This window comes from Mus caroli, unplaced genomic scaffold, assembly GCF_978045245.1.
Source record: "Mus caroli unplaced genomic scaffold, Mus_caroli_1 scaffold_14, whole genome shotgun sequence".
NCBI classification, from domain to species: Eukaryota; Metazoa; Chordata; class Mammalia; order Rodentia; family Muridae; genus Mus; species Mus caroli.
This window is the reverse complement of record NW_028227269.1, coordinates 75593191-75614985: the sequence shown is the minus strand read 5'-3', so window position 1 is coordinate 75614985 and position 21795 is coordinate 75593191. Positions and strand designations below refer to the sequence as shown.

Below are 21795 nucleotides of genomic sequence, written 5' to 3'. Positions count from 1 at the left end.
CAGGCGCTGCCTAGAACTCTGTGGTTTAATCTATACTCAGTGGCTGAAGTAGGTTTTTTTTTCCTTTGTTTCAGATGGATTGATTGATTTTTTTTTTTTTTTTTTTGAGAAGGACTGATTGGTCTGTGTATGTGCCTGTGTGTGAATGTGTGGTTTGAGTGTGTGTGGTGCCCTTGGGCCAGAAGATACCCAGTGTCCTCATCTATCACTACTACCTTCTTCCTGCTCTAAGAACCTCCTGTCTCCACCCAGCTTGTTGCCAGGGTTACAGGTATGCATCTGAGACCCAGCCTGTTAAGGTTGGCACTGGGAGGAGAAGGCACTGAAGGGAGAGCTTCGGATGCACCCTTTGATTTCTATCTTGAGACTCCACCCACAGCACTGGCTGAGAGCGGTACACTCCTTTCTACTGGCCCCCATTCCTGCTGAGGAGACTAGAAAAAAGGGCTGGTCCATCTACCCACATGGGCCTGTGGTTCCCTATCATTGGAAACTGAGGCATGAAATCTCCCTTCCTTTCTGTTGAGTGGAAGAAACCACCTAATTGAAGTCTGCAGCATGCCCAGATGTCACGGCTGCCCCCAGAGCTCATGCCTAGACACCGCAACTGCCCCTGGAGCTGTTCCTGTCCGTTCTCAGTACCTGATAATACATATGCTCTATGTTTATGTGACTCGGGACACTGTGCTCCATGCACATGAAGTATTAGTGAGCCAATTTCATCATCCATACTGCTCCAGAGCAACCCGAAGACATCCCCTGTTCTAATTTATGAGAGACCAGCATGTGCAATCAATAGATGCCCCACAGGTTATTAAAGAAGAGAAAGATGGCCCAGGCAGCCCTGTTTACTAACAGGAAAGCAGCTTTCTGGCAGCTCTGGGCAAGTGGTCTGAGAGATTTACAGTATCTTTCCTTCTCAGCTGGGAGCCTGAGACCAGGACTCCCTGCCTTACAGCCCAGAGCTCAGGCTGAGGGCAGGGGCCAGCTCTGAAGTTTTTTTTTTTTTTTTTTTTTGTTTTTTTGTTTTTTTGTTTTTTTTTTTTTTTTTAGGTCTCTGTGTTTTGAGAACCAAAAGAACAATAGCTTTCCATCATGGTGATGGTGGGACTGGGTGGGACTGGGTGGCAGTGGGTGAGTGGGTATGAGACCAACAGGATGCCTGGAGGAGTAGAGGCCACTGCACCACGAATCCCTGGAGACCTCTCCTTTTCATTACTTCGGATTTCTTTGTTTTGCGTTCTTTGATTTTGAGGTGCCAAAGTTCTGCAGTTTTCTGATACTGGGCACAGGGCAGGCTAAAAATAAAACAGTGACAGCCCTGTGTTACTTGACAAAGCAGACAGACATCCTTCCCTCCAGCCTACTTTCCAGAGGGTCAAATGCTTCAGGAACAGAACCCCTTTATATACTTGAAATGTAGATTCTTTCTCCCGGTAGAGATGTTCATATACTTACTAACTATAATACATCCAAAATGAACCCATTAAATATTAACATATGTATTTCTATTCTTATAGAATAGAAGTCACATCTTCAAAGCTAGGCAGGCTCTCACAGGCCTGTGGCCATAGCTATTCAGGGGGGCTTAAAAGCAGAGACAGAAAAAAAGTGGAGGCCAGATTGGGTTACAGAAACAATTGCAGGCCAGCTGAGGAACTGAGCAAGGCTCTGTCTCAGGATGGATGGATGGATGGATGGATGGATGGATGGATGGATGGATGGATAGTGTGGGAAGCCTGTAAAGTAGCTTGGCCAGCAATTAGCTGGTAAAGGCTCTTGTCTGAAAAGAAAGAACTGACTCCAAAAAATTGTTCTTCCATCTCCACATGTGCACACCTTCCAATACACACACACTTACATACATACATATATACATACATACATACATACATGCACATAGTAGAGTGAGGAGTGAGGAGAGAGACCTTGGGTTCTATTCCCAGACCTAAACACAGAGAGAGAGAGAGAGAGAGAGAGAGAGAGAGAGAGAGAGAGAGAGAGAGAGAGAGAGACCTTCTAAAATAAAGTACTTAGTAGGAAAAGTAATACTATTTTTAATTTTTGTAAGTACATGTGCGTGTGTTGTATGTGTACTCATGCACACACACACATGCCAGGGGATTTTTTTTTTTACTTGATTTTGTGAGGGGAGGCTGCAGGTGTGCCAGGAATGATTGTGGCAGGTAGAGGACATCTTGGGGAGTCAGTTTTCACCTTCTGTCTTTGCCTGGGTTCCAGGGGTCAAACTTAGGTCCTGAGGCTTGGTGGAAAGCGCCTTTGCCTGTTTTACCATCTCTCTGTCCCCATTTTTGTAATTTTTTAAATAATGCCTCCATTAATGGAAAGCACCTGCATTCTTCTACAGCTTCTGTATTCAGTAAGTTGTTATTTTCGGTTGAAGTACATGAAGAAAAACTGTTTGACATTAATAAACAGCTAAGAAAGGGAAGAGTGCATAAGCCTTTTTAAAAAGAATTATGGGTAGTCTTATTATATAGACATAAAAACTTAAATGTATTTTTAAAGGTTTGTTTGTCTCATGTTAATGAGCGCCTTGCCTGTATGAATGTATGTGCATTTCTGGTGTGCTCAGAGGTCAGAACAAAGCACTGGATCCCCTGGAACTGGGGTTATAGTCCGTTGTGAGCCTCCTTGTGGGTGCTGGGAACTGAACCCCGGTCCTTTGAAAGAACAAGTGCACATCACTGCTGAGCCATCTCTCCAGCCCTTATTTTTTTAATTACATTTTATTTACTGTGTGTGTGCACACATGTACAGTGCCTGTATGGAGATCAGAAGACCACTAAAAGGAATCGGGTTTTCTCCCTCTACCATATGGGTCTTAGGGTCAAACTCAGGTTTATCAGGCTTGGTGGCACTGCCTTCACCTGCTCTGCCATCTTGCTGACCTCCAAAGAGCTGTTTTAAACACTTGTTCCGATGAGGAACATGACCCTGTGTCCGTGAACTTTGCGTAATCTGTCTCTCCATCTGCTTTGCACTTAAAATACCATGGTGATTATTTAGTGGAAGAGCCAGGGATGAAGTAGGAGCTTGGTAGAGCCAGCCTTATTAAATGTTTAGAATATACCTTCCATGCATGCAGTATCCTGTGCACAATGCACTGGTAACAGGAAAGTATTGGCTTCTTGGGTTATGCAAGTATTCCAAAACTTGGCACATTTCATGATGCCATATCTGAAGAAAAACCCTATTCGTGAATATTACCAACCTTGTCAGGAAGGTCCTTAAGCACTGGGAAGCCACCAAGTACCACAGTGCTAGGTATGAGTTTTCTAAAATTCTAATTTGCACATAGAAGCTCAGATTCCATTACTGGCAACAAATACCATAAGTTGTTTTCCTTGAGGTGACAGACTCCCTTTGTTCATTTTTGAGAAATTGTCTGCCAAGTGCCCAGTCTGGGAAAAAAAAAAGCACTCTTTGTCACTCATTCTTTCAAGGAAAAAAAAAAAAAGATGTTCTATGATAAAGTGGTCCATTCAACTCACAATTGAAATAATTGCCTTGGTTTTTCTCTGCACTTTTCTATGGTAACAATCATACTTTGGAAGACATAAAAAAATATTTCATGCATAATTCACATTTTATTATACAGATTAGTTTTGAGACGTACCAATATTTAATACAACTGATACCTTTGCTTCATCAAGGACATCCTTAGGTGAGAGTTGTGGCTTTGTTTTTTTCCAAGTGTGTAGCTGTGGCAACTGATACAGTTGGCTGCTCTACTTCGGTGCCTGGGTTGACACCAGGATTTCTCCTCACCCTTACTCCATCCTCCATCCGTGAGGATGTCAGACATTGAAAAAAAAACTGCACCATTATGAAAACAGTTTTGACTTTAGGAATATTTAGGGCAGCTCCCTGGGAGCTTGGCCACTACACCTTGAAAAAGGCTGGCATCTCGGTGGCCACAGATGACTACATTGGAGGGGCTTCTTCCCCAGCTTTGCAGCTGGTAGCTGTGCCCTCTGCAGGTCATTGTGCCCTGGGGTCTTAACTTTATTATCCGTAGCAAAGTTGTTGGGATGAAGTAATCTGTAGCCCCTTTTGATCACTTCAGAAGTGCCATGAGATCTAGGACAATCTTTGTCATTTGTTCTTATTGTCACAGTTGCCTGGTTGGTTTCTAACATCTTGCGTTTTAGAGGGGTACTGTGGGGATGGACTGCTCTCTTCTTCCCCCTCCCCCCATTACGCGGTGACTGGCTCTGCTGCAGAGGACCAGTGGAGAGCTTCATTCCAGAGAGAAGCAAGCTTAGAGACCACGAGCTTTTCGAACCTTTGCCACTTGTCCCTGATGGTTCTGAAAGGGGAAATTTCAGCTGATGGGGGCAGGGAAGACTCTTTGTTGTGAAATTCAAGACAGAAAATAGAGCCAGTTCGTAATAACAAGGGAATATGAATGTTTTACTAAAAAGTAGAGGACTAGAGCTGATATGTGATCTCTCTCTCTCTCTCTCTCTCTCTCTCTCTCAAGTGTGTGTGTGTGTGTGTGTGTGTGTGTGTGTGTACTGAGTTACACTTGCCTTTTGGTAGGAAGAAGCCAAGGTTCTCTTGATTCTCTTTACCCCTTTCCATAGACCAGAATTTTCCCCTGCCATGAAATGGTTCTCAGCAGGCCGCTGCAGGCATGAGTTCTGTGAGGCAGGGGAAAGAGCTGGGTGGGGACTCCATTATCCTAAAGGAGGTAAGTCAGGGAAGACTGTTGAGGAAAAGGCATTCACAGAGGACATCACATGAAAGGCTGTGCAGAGCCATGCTTCGTGGGTTTTAAAAAAGCAAAACAAAGCATGGGCCAGGCGTGGTGGCACACGCCTTTAATCCCAGCACTCGGGAGGGAGAGGCAGGCGGATTTCTGAGTTCGAGGCCAGCCTGGTCTACAAAGTGAGTTCCAGGACAGCCAGGGCAACACAGAGAAACCCTGTCTCGAAAAAACCAAAAAAAAAAAAAAAACAAAAAAACAAAGCATGGATAAATAAAAGCCTCCCTCCCCACACACACACACATGCATACTTACTGAGTCCAGCACACTCTAAAGGCAGAGTCAGAAGGATCCACAGCTAACCAAAGATGCACAGTTTGAGGTTATCCTGAGCTACACAGCGAAACCTTGAAAAAGAAGAGAAGGAAGTAAGGGGGGAGGGAGGGGAGGGAGGGGAGGGAAGAGCTCTAGTATTTGAGCCCTTCAGTGGGAGTGGCACAAGTCCATCAAAACCCATTACACATCTGAACTGGGATGGACAAGAAAGGCAGGAGCCTTTGGACCTGCCCTGCCCCTCTGCCTCTATAAAATGCATTTATGCCCTGCATGCTGGATGCTAAACTAAAAGAGGTTCTCTCGGGCTCTTGTGCTTCACAGATTGAGCTGAGTGTTCACCAGAGGTCAGTGCTATTTGTTCTCAACCCACGTCTGCCATTATGCTTGTAATTTTAATGATACAACTTAATTACTGTGAAAACCAATGATACATGAATGAAAAACAAGAGTTCTTGTTCCTATGAAAGCCAGAGTGGTACACTCTGCAAAGGCTCCATGAGGACAAGTCATACACACGAGAATATTGCTGCTGAACTGCTCGGTGTGGGAAAGACAAGCAGGGAGGAGCGGTAAAAGGCATGAGCAGTGTCTCCATTTGCATTTCCCTGATGGCTAAGGATGCTGAACATTTCTTTAAGTGCTATTAGAGATTCCTCTGTTGAGATTTCTCTGTTTAGGTCTGAACCCCATTTTTAAATTGGGTTATTTGGTTTGTTGACGTCTAGTTTCTTGAGTTCTTTATATGTTTTGGATATCAGACCTCTGTTGGATGTGAGGTTGGTAAAGATCTTTTCCCAATGTGTAGGCTGTCATTTTGTCCTATTGACAGTGTCCTTGCCTTACAGAAGCTTTTAGTTTCATGAGGTGCCATTTATTAATTGTCAGTCTTAGTGCCCGAGCCATTTGTGTTCTATTTAGGAGGTTGTCTCCTGTGCCAATGCATTCAGGCCTACTTGCCATGTTCTCTTCTGTCAGGGTTAGTGTATCTGGTTTTATGTTGAGGTCTTTTATCTGCTTGGATGTAAGTTTTGTACAGGGAGATGGAAATGGATTTATTTACACTCTTTTACATAAAGACATCCAGTTAGACCAACTCCATTTGTTAAAGATGCTTTCTTTTTTTTTTTTTCTATTGCATAATTTTGACTTCTTTGTTAAAAATCAAGTGTCCATAGATGTGTGACTTTACTTCTGGATCTTTGACTTGACTCCATTGATCAACCTGTCTGTTTTTATGCCAATATCAAGTGGTTTTATTACTATTGCTCTGCACTACAGCTTCAAATCAGGGATGGTGATACCTTCAGAAGTGTTCTTGTACAGGACTGTTTTAGATATCCTGGGGTTTTGTTTTTCCATATAAAATTGAGTATTGTTCCTTCAAGATCTATAAAGAATTGTGTTGGAATTTTGATGGGAATTGCATTGAATCTGTAGATTGCTTTTGGTAAGATAGCCATTTTTACTATGTTAATCCTACCAATCCATGAGCATCTGAGATCCATCTTACACCCATCAAAATGGCTAAGATCAAAACTTAAGCAACAGCTCATGCTGTTAAGGATGTGAAACACAGGAACACTCCTCCATTGCTGGTGGGAGTACAAATGTGTACAGTCACCTTGGAAATCAATTTGGCAGTTTCTCAGAAAATTAAGAATAGATCTATCTCAAGACCCAGCTATACCATTTCTGGGTGTATACACAAAGGATGCTCCACCACACCACAAGGATACTCACTCATCTATGCTCATAGCAGCTTTATTTGTAATAGCCAGAAAGTGGAAACAACCTAGATGTCCCTCAACTGAAAAATGTGATACATTTATACAATGCAATATCACTTAGCTGTTAAAAACAATGACATCATAAAATTTACACCATCCTGAGTGAGGTAGGCCAGACCCAGAAAGACAAACATGATGTGTACTCACTTATAAGTGAATATTAGCTGTAAAGTAAAGGATAACCATGCTATAAATTACAGACCCAAAGAAGCTAAGTAACAAGGAGGGCTCAAGGGGGTGATGTGTGAATCTCACTGACAAGGGGGAATAGAAAACACATCCATCACAGATGGCAGAGGGGACTGGATGGGGGTGGGCATGGAGATAGGAACAGGAGAGATCAGGTGGGAGGAGGACAGAAGGAGACAGTACTGAGAAAAACAATTGGAATCAGGAAGTGGGTGGCATCTCTGGGACAAGCTAGAAACCTAGGGCAATGGAATCTCCCAGGAACCAATGAGGGTGATCCTAACTAAGACTCATAGCAATAGGGGATATGGAGCCTGAAGAGGAGCATCTCCTGTAACCAGGCAAGACTTCCAATAGAGGGATTGGGACACCAACCCGGTGAAAAACCTTCAACCTAAATTTTTCCTGCCTACAAAGTATGCAGGGTAATGATGGCGCAGAAATTGAGGGAAGGGCGAACCAATGATTGGCCCAGCTTGAGACCCATGCCATGAGAGGGAGCCCTCCCCTGACACTGTTAAGGATATTCCACTATACTTGCAGATGGGAGCCTAGCATAACTGTCTTCAGAGAGGCTTCACCCAGCACCTGATGGAAACAGATGCAGAGATCTACAGCCAAACTGCAGAAAAGAGGGAGGAAGGATTGTAGGAGCCAGAGGGATCAAGGAGACGACAAGAAAGCCTACAGAATCAACTCACCTGGGCTCATAATGACACTCACAGAGACCTAACTGCCAACCAGGGAGCATGCATGAGACTGAGGTAGGTTTTCTGCACATATATTACATGTGTGTAGCTTGGTCTTCTTCTGGGACTCCTAACAGCAGGAGCAGGAACTGTCTCTGACTCTGTTGCCTACCTATTTAGGACCCTTTCACCTTACTAGGCTGCCTCATCCAGCCTCAATAGGAGATGTGCCTAATCTTCCTGCAACTTGATACAATATGCTAGGGCTGGTTGGTATGCATGGGAGACCTTCCCTTTTCTGAAAAAGAGGGAGGGAGAGTGGATGGGGTGGACTGGAGACTGGGCAGAGAGGAGGGAAGGGAAACACCAGCATCATAGAGTATCACCTTATGTCTTTAAGCTCTCATTCCACTTTAAACCAACTGAAGCTGCTGGGGATGCAGCTCAGTAGAGAGCTTGCCTAGCACTGTGAGGCCCTGAGTTCTACCCCTACCCCTGCAAAACCAAAACCATTCAAACCCCCTGAGACTTAAAGACAATCCCAACTCCATGAATACAGACTATGTTAGCTACTAAAATATCTTTTTGCACCTAAATATGCCTAAATATGCACCTAAATTTTGCACCTAAATATAGTGGGGAAATAATATATGCTTGTGAAAAAAAGAACTGTGGGCCCAATTAAGGCAAGAAAGGCAAAGTATACTTCAACTAATACATATCTGTTCTGGGGGAAATGTCATGATCCTACCATAAACAAGACGATGCCTAAATAAACAGGTATGCTTTGTATTTAAAAGGTTAAGGAATGGTTGAGAGTATACTCATGAGTAGAACACTTGCCTGGTGTCCCAGATGGTCTCGTTTGTTGACACTGACCAAAACCAACTTGAAGCCAGGGCAGAAACTCAAGCAGGAACCTGAAGACAGGAATTCAAGCAAAAGCCATGAAGAAATGCTACTTCCTAGTTTGCTACTTATGGCTCTCTCAGCCTGCTTCTTATCCAATGCAGGAGGACCTTCCCCAGTGACACTGGCCACAGTGGGCTGGAGCTGGGCCCTCCCACATCATTAGTCAAGCAAATGCTTTTAGCCTTGCCTACAAGCCAATCAGATGGAGGCATTTTCCCAATGAGTGAGGTTCCCTCTCTCCAGATGACTCTAGCTTCTGTAAAACTGACAGAACAAATAAACAAGACAAAACTAACCAACCAGCATACCTCACTTGTAAAAGGTTCTATACTCAATTCACAGAACCACAACAACACCACAAAAGTTTAAAGTGTATATCTAGCATTTTTCATAGTTCTCCTGCTTGGCAACACTATTGATGAATGGACCATCAACTGCTCTGGTCACACTATACAGGTGAACTTCTCCTGCATGGACAATCAAAACAGCACTTGGGTTACCTAACAAGCATTGTCTGCCCCATGGTAGGGTCCAAGACAGAAAAAAAAAAAAAAAAAAAAAAAAGGTGAGAGTGCCTAGCCAGGTCACGAGATTAAAGCAGGTTCTCCATCTCTAGATCTCACTTGTTCTTACCTGTCTAGAAGGTAACCAGGGCAATCTGTGCTGGTTCAGAAAGGACAGGACATGTTAGGAGGCAGAAACTGATCCAGTAGACATGGACAGCTGGAAATAAGAATCCATGGCTTGAACCTTCTCTGACCTTGTAAGCTAGAATGAGGACTTGTGCTAGTAATAAAGGCTTCTTCCACTGAAGGCTGGGTTTGAAGTTGTTTGGTTTGGGACTCAGAGGGTCTAGTCTTAGTTGCTTATCTATTACCATGACCATGACAAAACATTATGACCAAGGCAACTTATAAAATGAAGCATTTACTTGGGGGCTCATGGTTCCAGGGGGCTAGAGTCTGTGACCATTATGGCAGGGAGGATTGCAGTCCAATCAATTTAAGCTTATCCCAAACTAGATTACAAATAAATAAGACTCCGACTATGGCTATTTTATTTGGCTCTGACAATTACTGGGGGGTCACCCCTAATCTACTCTTCTGCCAGCCTGCCTACCTCCCCAGTGGTGTACCCCCAGATACTTGTTGTTTCTCCTGGCCACACATTCATGATCCACCTCCCTCATGATGGCTTCTTCCTTTCTTCTCCTTCCTCCTTCCCTTCTGCTCCCTCCTCCCTCTTCTCTCTTCTCCACCCCCAACCAAGTAACTCAAAACTCACCTACTTCTAATCCCTCCAGTAATTGCCTGTAGCCAGTTTTATTTAACCTGTAATTTCATATCAAGAAACAAGGTTTGTACAACAAAAGCTTGTAAACATGAGAATTCACTTGTAGGCCTAGACCTTCAGGTACAAAATTTACATTACAATGCATAGCAACAGACCAAACCTCAACAGAAGACAGCAGTAAGCAGGCAGGCTTACTGACAGCAGCAGCTGAGAACTTAACTGTAGAGACAAGGCAGAAAGGGAGCTAACTGGGAATGGCCTAGGCTTTTGAAACCTCAAAGCCTGCCCCTAGTAACACACCTGCTCCAATAAGGCCACACCTCTTAATCCTTCCCAAACAATTCTACCAGCTGTGGACCAAGCATTAAATTGTATGAGCCTGTCTGGGTCATACATTAAAATCACCACGTTTAGTAACCTTGTGGCCTTGAATTAGTTCACTCCCCTAAGATAGACTCTCCCAAGTGGTGGGAAGTGAATGGCTCTGAACAACCCAAACAACTCAGTGCTCAGAGTGGCTGGGCAAGGCTCAGAGCAGCAAGAATCCTGGCGGCCTCATACTTTTCTTGAATTATTATATACATGTGTGTTTGTGTTTGTGTGGGTGTGTGTATGTATGTAGATACTTTCAGATTTTCTATGTGTCATAATATAACAGTCATAATAAAAAGAAGGTAGGAAGTGGTAAGAGCCACATACTGAGCTGATGATATCCTGCCTCGTTACTGTGAAGATCACAGAGATACAAATAGGAAATGCTTGAAAAGCTGCCAGCACTTCAAAGCAGGAGGCATCTTAAGTGTCAGGTGGTGGCTACTAGCACAGTACAGCATTAAACTATTTCTCCAAACCTACTTTCTGGATCAGATCCCTTGATCAGAAGAGAAAAAAATAAATCGACACAAAGAGATCAAAGTATTCCCCTTATTTCTGATATACCTGTTGTAAGCTGTGTAGGCAAGTGAGCATTTTAATATTGGACCCCAGTATTGGACCCATTTACTCAGGACAGTTTCAGGCAACTCTAAGGAGCTACATTCATCACCTGGAACTACAATACACAGAAAACCTGTTTTCTGTGGATGAAAAAGGGGGTTAGAGGGCTGGTCCATGCCTGTGAAGTTTCTTCTTCCAAACTGGACTATGGTAAGCATTCCCATCTCTGTGGGAAGGAGCATGTGGCCGAATGGAAGGAGGACGGGAGTGTGGCACTAATGGAGTAGCCATTAGAACCCTTCATGTGGAAGAATGTACATCGAAACACTGCTTGAGATGTGCAGTTTCTTATGTCTGCTGTTCCTGGGCAAGCATGGGCTTACACACACTGGACTTTTACAGCATTGCTAGTAAAAGTCCTGGAGCCCATCCCTGGCTTCTTGGTGAGGAGAAGCAGTAAGCAAGGCATCCCATTCACTTTTTCCCTTATAGAACAAGCAGGCACAGCCTTTCCCAGGAAGTGGCTTCCCAACCCTGGATCTGAGTAAGGTTTTGTAGTCCTGGTGGTGGCTTCTCAATAGTGACACAGGTAGAAGCCATTTTGACATTTCTTTTATGGAGCCCAGGCTGATCTTGAAGTTATGATGCTCATTGCCTCAAGGAGGATGCAGGCTTTCTGTCTCTTTCACCAAGCCTGAATCCTAGCAGGTGTTTTTGCTGGATTCTACTAGTTCTTTTGGAGGCATAGCCCAAGACCTGCTCCTCTAACCCATCCATAAAGTTCTTCTTGAGATTGGCCTTGAACTTGCTATGTAGCAAACAATTACCCTGAACTTCTGATTCTTCTGTCTTCACCTTCCAAATGCTGAGATTACAGGTATATGCCACCATCCCTAGTTTAAGTGGAACTTGGGATCAAACCCAGAGATTTAAAAATGCCAGGCAAGCATTATACAAACTGAACTACATCCCTAGCTCTTCATCCATGAATTTTTAAAGACCTAATTTAATAGAAATAAATGCTTTTCCATTTAGAGTGTTGTTGTGGTTGGGACATAAAGTGCCTCTCTAAAAGGCTAGTCGATTAAAGGTTTGGTCCCCAGATGGTGCTCTGTTTTGGAAAATGCTGAAAACTCTAAGAGGTGGGGCCTAACTGGAAGTAGGTCACTGGTGGGCCTTTTCGGTCTCTCTTTAGGATCCCTATTCACCAAAAGATGAGTAGTCCTTATCATAAGCTCCTCCCACCACGATATTCTACCTCACCACGGGTTCCAAAAACAGGAAAGCCACTGTGGAGAGAAATATCTGAAACCACGAACTAAATTAAATTCTTCCTAACAGTGACCAAAAACCAAAAGAAAACTCTTATCAGACAAACAGAGTTACTACTGCTAATTTTGACCATGTTCTAGTTTATAGAACTAAACTGTGGAAACAGTTTGACAAAGATTGAAGACGTGGGAGAGAGTATGCCTACAATGCTGTAAACAGAGTTGTTGGATGATCACAGTGGGAGTCCAGTTGTTTCCCAATGCTGGTAGGAATCAAAACAGTGAAGAAATGAGGACTCTGTTGGGGATTTCATGCTGACAGAGAACTTGGCTGCATTAGGCATGGCCTGAGGCTTCAAGAGAGGCTGAGTCTGAAGAGATGGACTAATTAATCTGGTGGAGTTATTCTGAGGCAATCCAGTATCCAGGCTGTGACATGGTTATTGCTAGCACCTTTTAACTAGGTTTACAGAAAGAATTGGGAACAATGTCAGAGTAGAAAGACTCAGGTTTATAGAAAGACTCTCACCTCTTCAGACGGTCTAATTCAGATTAGACCGTAGATGGGGCTGGATGGATGACTCAAAGCACTTCTTTGTAAGCATGAGGATTTAAGTTTGGTCCTCAGAATCCATGCGACAATGCCAGGTATGGTGATGTTTGCTTGTATTACCAATATTAAGAATGTGTAGACAGGAAGACCCTGGGGCTCACCAGTCAGCCAGCATAGCCAAATTCCCACCTCCTGTCTCAAAGGAGGTGAATGGTATTTTTGAAAATGACACTCACAGTTGTCATCTAGCCTACACACACACACACACACACACACACACACACACACTAACTTACCTGCATATAAGCAACACACAAACCTATAGAAAAAGTAAAGTGCATCAATAGAAAGGATGCTGTAGTAAGGATTTTGATTTCTTTATAAAACACAGAAATAGGAATATGCTTTCATTTTAATCCCAAGTATGGGGACACGGGGCTGCTTCAGACTGTCCACATCAGCTGACTGTGATTTGCCTCATGTTCTCACAGGGGTGGGATTTTGTCAGCTACAGATAGTTTCTGTGATTATGTGACATTTGGAATTCTGGGGACTTTTCAGAGTATCTATAAATGCTAGGATCCCAAGAGGTGTGGTGGGTTACTACTTGCTGTTGGTTGTTCTTGGTCGTGGACAAAGAAGAAACGATAAGAAGAAATTAGATATCTTGACAGTGAGGATAAAACTTGCCCCAAGGAACTTGACACCCCTAATAAGCAGGAAATAGTATAAAAATAATGTTTCCTCCTTGCCTGTCTATCCTTTTCTCTCTTCTATCTAGTGTTAGAGGGAAAGGGTGGAAGAAAAAAGAACCCAGAAAATAGACAAAAACAGCTACAGGATGCCTTCAAGGCATCTCAAAATCGGCCAGATCTCATTTGTCCCAGGCTCCCAGATATAATATTAAAAACTCATTTCAAGGACTTTCTCTTGAGAAAATAAATCCATTGGGACAGGTTACTCGCACAGCGCTACCAACAGAAATGTTTCCCTGGGTTTACCCGCCCTGGTATAGCTGTGAACACTGCTTTGGCTCCTGGTGGGGTCATATGCTTCCAGCCACCACCCTCTCCCCCAGGAACTCTTTATATTTGCAAATGAAAGACACACACATTAGCTTAATTTTGAAATGCCTTGGCTAGTTCAAAGGCTGGGCAGTTCTAATCCTCTGTCTGGTTTATCATAGATTTCCCTCCATTACTCCTGACTCAACACTCTCTAAATCTATGATCTATCTTTGCTGCCCTGTTTCTTCTGGGCAGCTCCCTAGTCTTTGCTGCTCAAGACACTTCTGGGCAGCCCTTTCGGGAGCCACATTCCTTCTCACCTACATTTTGGATGATTTTCCTTCTGCAGCTCTAAATCTGATCTGCCTCCCTCTGAATTATGGTAATCCTCCTTCCCTCCTCTCTCCTGATTCCTAGCCTGCAAAAATCTAAGGGTCCCACCATCTCTTCTCCCTTTGCCCAGCCATTGGCCACTGGCATTTTTATTGATTGGTCAAAAACCAATTAGGGACAAGGACCTTTACATTTACATTTGGACATGTAGATTCCCGATTAAATCAAAGCATTAGAACCAAGCCCCAATGTGTCTGGTACTCAGAAGACATTGTGGCTGTGGTTTAAGGGGTCCAGCTACCACTTGAGCTAATGGCAGAACTTAGCAGTGTCGACATGATGCAGAAATATTAAATGCAAGAGTTAAAGAGTCATGCAGGGTTCTACAGCTTGTAAATAAAAGCCTGCAATGCCGGGAAACATAGACAACCTCTGGGAAGGAAACGCATGCATCTGAAAGTGTGAGGCGTAGGCTACAATAGAGATCAGGAAGTTCAAGATGGCAAGAATATGGAACATCTATCAAGGAAAGTCACAGGTAGTGAGTGGGAATCAGATCAGAACAGAGGCTACTTGATCTACAAACAGCCAGGCTGCAGTGACAGGGCTGCCCAAGCCCTGCATAGTTCACATCATACTGCATGTCTCAGACACCAGACATGGAGAACTGTTAGGGTTTTGGTTCTGATTTGGTCCAATCCTTTCCATCTCTGCTTCCTCTCTTTTTTTGAAATGAATATGTCTACTCTATACCATTATTATCTTCAAAGTCTGTAACTCTGAGTATTGTAGTGATTTGGTTAAATTGACTTTCCCTTTAAAATGTTTCCTTTAACGAAGAATGAAAGTGGCCGGGCAGTGGTGGCACATGCCTGTAATCCCAGCACTAGGGAGACAGAGGCAGACGGATTTCTGAGTGGGAGGCCAGCCTGGTCTACAGAGTGAGTTTCAGGACAGCCAGGACTGCACAGAGAAACCCTGTCTCAAAAAGAAAAAAAGAATGAAAGTATAAAGAATACATTTTAAATTGTTTTATTTCCTTTGATTGCTTCTCCAGACAGTCTCACTATGTAGGGCTGGCTGACCTTAAACTCACAATCCTCCCAACTCAGACATTAGGTGTAGAGTTTAGATTCCAGGCTTACACCACTACACCCAGGTTCACGCCTTGGGTCTTATCCTCTTGTGGTTTTAGGACAAAGGACAAGAAAAGCACACACCATGGTCTTTCTTAGTGTTGCCTGTCCAGGCCATCCAAGGAATACCTACAGTTCATCTTTGAACGCATGTCTGTCGAGAAGCTTCACTTCATCTCATACACAGTCATGCTATGTTAAATGTATTTATTTATGTGTCTGAGTGTGTTTTCAGGTGTGTATGTGCACCACAGGCATGCCTGGTGCCTATACCTGTTAGACCAGGGAACCAGCTATCCCTGGAACTAGAGTTATGGATGGCTGTGGACCACCATGTGGGTGCTAAGAACCAATCCTCAGTTCTCTGCAAGAGCAGCCAGTGCTCCTAATGGCTGAGCCATTTCTCCTTCCAGCTCCTCACACAACTCTTATGTTACAATCCTTTACGTCTTTGCTGGAGGTTGAATGAATCCAGTACTCTAGGACAGAAAAGAAGTATAGCGTCTCCTCCATTTATAAGATAGAGGCTGTATGTCTGTGAGTCACTCTCTTTAATAGCTGGTACAGCTCAACTCTAAACTGATAAAAGGCAGGAACACAACAATAGTATTCACTTGCTCAGCCTGCTTTAGTTGTCTGACAAATCCTAGTGGACTTGGGAAGGGATGGAGGAATGGATGACACAGGACAAGAGGAAGCATTCTATCTTTCATCCTTTTTTTTTTTAGACACAGAAACAACTTTCATTTAAAGCTGTCATTGATTTGCCCAGTGGCGTAGCTACCTACTCTCAGCCTTGCACAGATGCTGCACCCACTTCCGTGTCACTAGTAGCCATGTAAGTCATTAGTCTGCTAATATTGAGCATCATCTGGGGACTTCCCAAGTAAGAAAATAATTTTTTGTAAAAGTCAAACAATAAGGCAATTTGAAGAAGAGAAATGCAAGTGTCAAAATTCTTTAAGTCAATGTAAGTTGTTTGAGGGGGCTTGTTGTTGTTGTTGTTGTTTTGCTTTTTTATAGGCACTTACCTCCCCTATAGGCCCTCCACACTGGCATAAGAGCCAACTTGTGTAGATGATGAAAGATCTCAGTGTCAATGAAAAAGGACCCTTTGTGTTCAAGTTTGTGACTGAGGTCACATTCATGCAGTGTAGGTAAAACAGCTCTTGAACATTTGTTAGGCTCCAGATTATATCTCTTTAAAGTTAATGTATTGAAGTCCTACCCTCCAGCTCATCAGACTGCAATTGAATGTGAAAAGGTCTTTAAGGACGTGATTAAGTTAATATAAGGTTTTTAGACCAAGCCCTAATCCAGCGTGACTGGTGTTCTCATAAGTAGAAGACATTAGGGCCAGCAAAATGGCTCTGGGGCAAAAGTGCTTGTCCCCAAGCCTGAAACCTAAGTTTGATCCCTAGAACCCACATGGTGAAAGGAGAGAACCAACTCCTGCAAGTTGTCCTCTGACTGCCATACACGTGCTATTGTACATGCATGCACGTAAGCACGCGCATATTCGCACGTGAGCACACACACACACACAATGAAGAAAAGGATGTTGGAAGGTGCCAGCCCTGTACAGTGTGAGCACTGACTGTTAAGGCAGCACCTGCATGCCATGGAGAAAATCTCCATCACTGACACCTAGGTTTTGGACTTCTGGCTTCAACAACTACACAGAGATAAATTTGTGTTGTTCAAGCCATCTGGTCTGTGGTATTTTGTTACTATAGCTTTAAACAACTAATTTAAGGCTTATTATGAAATTTGTCATCATAGTGCTAGCAGAAAAAAAAATGTGTTGTGCAAGGCATTGCTGCAAGCACTAAGCACTGGATAATTGAGATTACATAATGCAGTAAAACTAACTGATAACAAAAGGAATCAAATTGTGTTAGAGGGAAGCAATTGGCAAGGACTTTCTCCCAGGAAATCGTGTGCACCTGGACAACTGGCACTGAATTCCTTAACTCTAAAAATGGTTGTTTTAAATGTCTATTCATTCCGTGGATGTTTGTCTCTCTATTTTGTCACCTCTCCCATGTATGGGCTCCCCACTACGCACACACTCCCATCCCTGTATACACCACCCCTGAATATACCACCCTGTATACACCACCCCTGTACACATTCCCCACTGTTTACACACTCCCCTGTAAACACTAACCCTTATAAACAGTCCCTACCCCATATATACTCTCCCCTGTATATACTACCCCTATATACATACTCCCTTGTATATATGCCCCTTGAATATACTCATCCTGTATATATTTCCCCTTTATATACTTCTTCCTATGTATACTTCTATATATATGCCCCATATACACCTCCCTTGTATATACTCCTCCTTTTACGCACTCTTCCTATAGCATACTCCCTGCATACATACACTCTCCTGTATACAATCATTGATATACACTCCCCCTTGTAAATATCATATCATCCACACCTCTGCTTCCAAACCATATCCTATTTCTCTCTAGCCACATACCTGTTTCTGGCTCTGCTTAGTACAAAATAACATGGCCATTGTGTGTTTGTTTAATGGTGTTTGTTTTCCCAAGACTTTAAGCAGATTTCCTCAAGCAAAAATTGAGAACAGTTTTAAACCTGCTTATAGAGGTCAGATTTTCAATTTGACTCAAGTCAGCCAGGGACCACGGGTCTGGAAAGCCTATAGTCCTTCTAAATTTCTATTAATGGCAGAGAACATTTACCAAACTTGCTGGGTAGTCTGCTGTGTGCAGGACAAAGAGGCACCGTGCCTGTGGCTTTGGCAAGCACCAAGACCTATGAGGAGCAGAAGTGTCCTGCAGCTTCTGCCAATTTCTGCAGGAAACTGTGCCCCACTGTGGAGACCACAGCCCTGGCTTTCCTAAGTCCAACAGTGAACTCTGCTCCCGCAGGCTCCGGGGAAGTCACCGTACGCTGGAACTGAACTGTGTAAAGTTTCATTTCCTGAACAGTGAAGTAAGATGAGATCAGATCAGTCACTTTCAATTTAACTACTAAAAGAACTTTACTCAAAAGTCTTACATGTAAGTTTGTATTTAAAACATTCAAGCCCAAGTAGGGCTGGCCTAGCTCAGGAACTGGGGCATTAGGTATGGTCCTGTCTGGTCTGGCTTGCCTTGCCCAGTAATACTTTCTTTTCCTCCTCTGCCCACTCCTCTACCTCCTCCTCTGCTTCCTTCTTCTTCTCCTCCTCCTCCCCTTTCTCTTCTTCCCCTTCCCCTCTTCCTCTTCCTCCCCTTCCCTCTCCTCTTCTTCCTCTTTCTCTTCCCACCCTCCTTCTCCTTTCCTCCCACATAGAATCCAAGGACTCTAGTGGAACCCCTATACTGAAACACATGGCCCCAGCTACCAGATATGATTCTAACTAAGGTCAGCAATCTCCTGGAACCTGAGGATGGGCTTCAGGGGTGGGGCTGACTGTAGTGTTTGCTGAATGAGGGCACCTTGGCTAAATTCTAGCAAGGTTATGTCATTAAATGTTAAAAAAAAAAAAAAAGAGCATGCACTAGCATGCCATGTAGTAAACTAACTTAGTGACCTTTTTTTTTATCTTGCTTTTGAGGAGTGAGGTGGGAGAGTGTTCCTCTCCATAAGGGCCAGCCTGGAACTCACTATGTAGCCCAGGCTGATCCCAAACTCTTAGAAATCTTCCTGCTTCTGCATGCTGCTGAGGCTGAGTAATGCATGAGACATCACACCTAGCTTACCGGCAAAATATATACACCCAGGCATGTTGGCACGTGCCTTTCATCCCATCAGGCAGCGGTAGCAAGATTGGGGTGAATTCAAGGCCATCCTGGCCTGCATAGTAAGTTCTAAACCAGCCAGAGTTACATAGTGAGACCTGCCTCAAACAAACAAACAAATATAGTTTAACTATGTGTTTATATAATTAAACTTTTAAATCATGGGGTTTTTAAAATTATTTTATTTATCCACATCCCTAATGTTGCCCTCCCTCCCAGCCCCTTTCCCAGAATTCTCTACCCCATCCTCCCTCCCCTTTTCTTCTGAGAGGGTGCCCACTCCCCCCCCACTCCCACCCCCACCCCCCTGATATTCCCCTTCTCTGGGGTATCAAGTCTCTACAAGATTAAACTCACCCTCTCCCACTGAGGCCACACAAGACAGTCCTCTGTTACATATGTGCCAGGGGCCTCAGACCAGACCCTGTATGCTCTTTGGTTGGTGGCTTAATCTCTGGGAGCTCCCAGGGGTCCAGGTTAGTTAACACTGTTGGTCTTCCTATGGGGTTGCCGTCCTCTTCAGCTCCTTTAATTCTTCCCCTAACTCTTCCATAGGGGTCCAGACCTCAGTCCAATGGTTGACTGTGTCTGCATCCATCTCAGTCAGCTCCTGGTAGAGCCTATCAGAGGACAACCATGCTAGACTCCTGTCTGTAAGCACAATATAGCATCAGTAGTAGTGTCAGGCCTTGGAGTCTCCCCATGAGATATATCCCCAGTTAGGCCAGCCACTGATAGGCCATTCCTTCAGTCTCCACTCCATTTTTGTCTCTACATTTCTTTTAGACAGAAACAAATCTGAGTCAAAAGTTTTGAAGGTGGGTTGGTGTCGCCATACCTCCACTGGGGGCCCTGTCTGTCTACTGGAAGTAGGCTCCTCAGGTTCCATCTCCCCACTGTTGGACATTTCTACTAAGGTCACCCACATTGAGCCTTAGAAGAACCTCACATCCCAGTTCTCTGCAACTTTCTACAAATTCCCCCCACTCACCCCCACCACCCTCAGCAGCTACATATCATATTCATTTTCTCCAGGGCTGAGCAGGATGGCGAGTGTCCATGGCCCAAAAGAAACACACCGAGCTGGGAGTCTTGTCAAAGCAGGGACTCAACTTTATGGCATCAGCCTCTCTCTTAGATAAGTTTGGAACATGGGGAAAGGTATTTCTGATGGGGTAAGATGATGTAGGAGTCAGGGAAGAGTGACGGAGGGTATGGAGTAACTGACAAGGCCAATGTCAAAGCTCTACTTCAGCAACATCGGGGAAGAGGCAGAGCCAAACAGGTCTTGTTGAATCACCCCGATACAGAAGTGACTGAGAAAGGTCACAAAACTTGATCCAGGCTTAGGCTCTCTCACAAGAAACTTGAGCCAGGCTCGGGTTTGTCCTCAAGGACCAAACCAGGGCCAGAATGGGGCCCAACAGTGTGTGGGTTTATTTCTGGGTCTTTGATTCTATTCCATTGAACAACCTGTCTGTCTCTGTACCAGCATCACATGTTTTTTATTACTATCACTCTGTAGTACAGCTTGAGGTCAGGGAAGATGATTCCCCTCAGAAGTTCTTTATTTTTCAGAAATGTTTTCACTATCCTAGGTTTTTTGTTTTTCCATATGAAGTTAAGAATTGTTCTTTCCATTTCTGTGAAGAATTATGTTGGAATTTTGATGGGAATTGCATTGAACCTGTATATTGCTTTTGGTAAGATGGTTATTTTTACTATGTTAATCCTACCAATCCATGAGATGGAGATTTTCCCCATCTTCTGAGGTCTTCTTTGATTTCTTTCTTCAAGGACTTGAAGTTTTTGTCATAAAGATCTTCCACTTGCTTGGTTAGAGTTACACCAAGATATTTTACATTATTTGTGGCTAATGTGAAGGGTGTTCTTTCCCTAATCTCTTTCTCAGTTTGTTTATCATTTATATAAAGGAAAGCTACTTATTTGTTTGAGTTAATTTTTATATCCAGCCACTTTGCTGAAGTTGTTTATTGGCTGTAGGAGTTCTCTAGTAGAAATTTTGGAGTCGCTTATATATACTATCATATTATCCACAAACAATGATACCTTAACTTCTTTCTTTCCAGTTTGTATACTCTTGATCTCCTTAAGTTGTCTTATTGCTCTAGCTAGAACTTCAAGTATATATTGAATAGATAGGAAGAGAATGGACAACCTTGTCTTGTTCCTGATTTTAGTGAGACTGCTTCAAGTTTCTCTCCATTTAATTTGATGTTGGATGTTGGTTTGGTGTGTATTGCTTTTATTATGTTTAGGTATGTGTCATGAATTCCTGATCTCTCCAAGACTTTTAACAGGATTATGGCTCTTGCTAACAATCAACTTAATTTACTAATTAGTTATTTCAAGTTGACACTCAGGATATTAGGACTATTTTATAACCAACGTTCAAATGTCTGCACCATAGCATCAGCTATCTGAAGCTAGAAAGGCTAAATGGAAGAATTCTGGGGATGCAGGGAGTATGCTCAGGGAGAAAGGGAGAAGAAACATGTTTGTGGTGGAGAGGCCAGCCTACCTAGCTTAGCAAAAAAAGGAAAAAGAATCCGTTTGTGAACAGCTGATGGTCCAGCAAAGCAGCAACCCAACTCATGATCAGCAGACTGTGTGCTGCTTTTTTTTCTTTTTTGAGACAGGGTCTCAAAACATGGCTCTGAAACTTGTTGTCTAGATCAGCCTGGCCTCCAATTCATAACACCATTACTCATAGCTTTAATATTTTTTGCAGATAGGATTTGGGTATATTTATATCCATCCCACCACATTCTGTCTTCTAGCCTGGCACTGGGCAAGGAGGGTCTGTGGCCAAGGGTCATCTGCAATGTGCTCG

General features: G+C 43.5%; 1 long non-coding RNA gene across 1 annotated transcript in view; it reads right to left on the bottom strand.

Annotated features, from left to right (window-relative positions):
• Positions 1-1105: 1105 nt before the first annotated feature.
• LOC115032792 (uncharacterized) overlaps positions 1106-21795 on the bottom strand; it is a 62491-nt gene continuing 41801 nt past the window's right edge. The window contains exons 2-5 of the long non-coding RNA XR_015045233.1: positions 8577-8653; positions 5048-5139; positions 4557-4708; positions 1106-1298 (exon numbers count right to left, since the gene is read on the bottom strand). This is a non-coding gene — a long non-coding RNA (uncharacterized LOC115032792). The remainder of the gene's footprint in view (positions 1299-4556; positions 4709-5047; positions 5140-8576; positions 8654-21795) is intronic.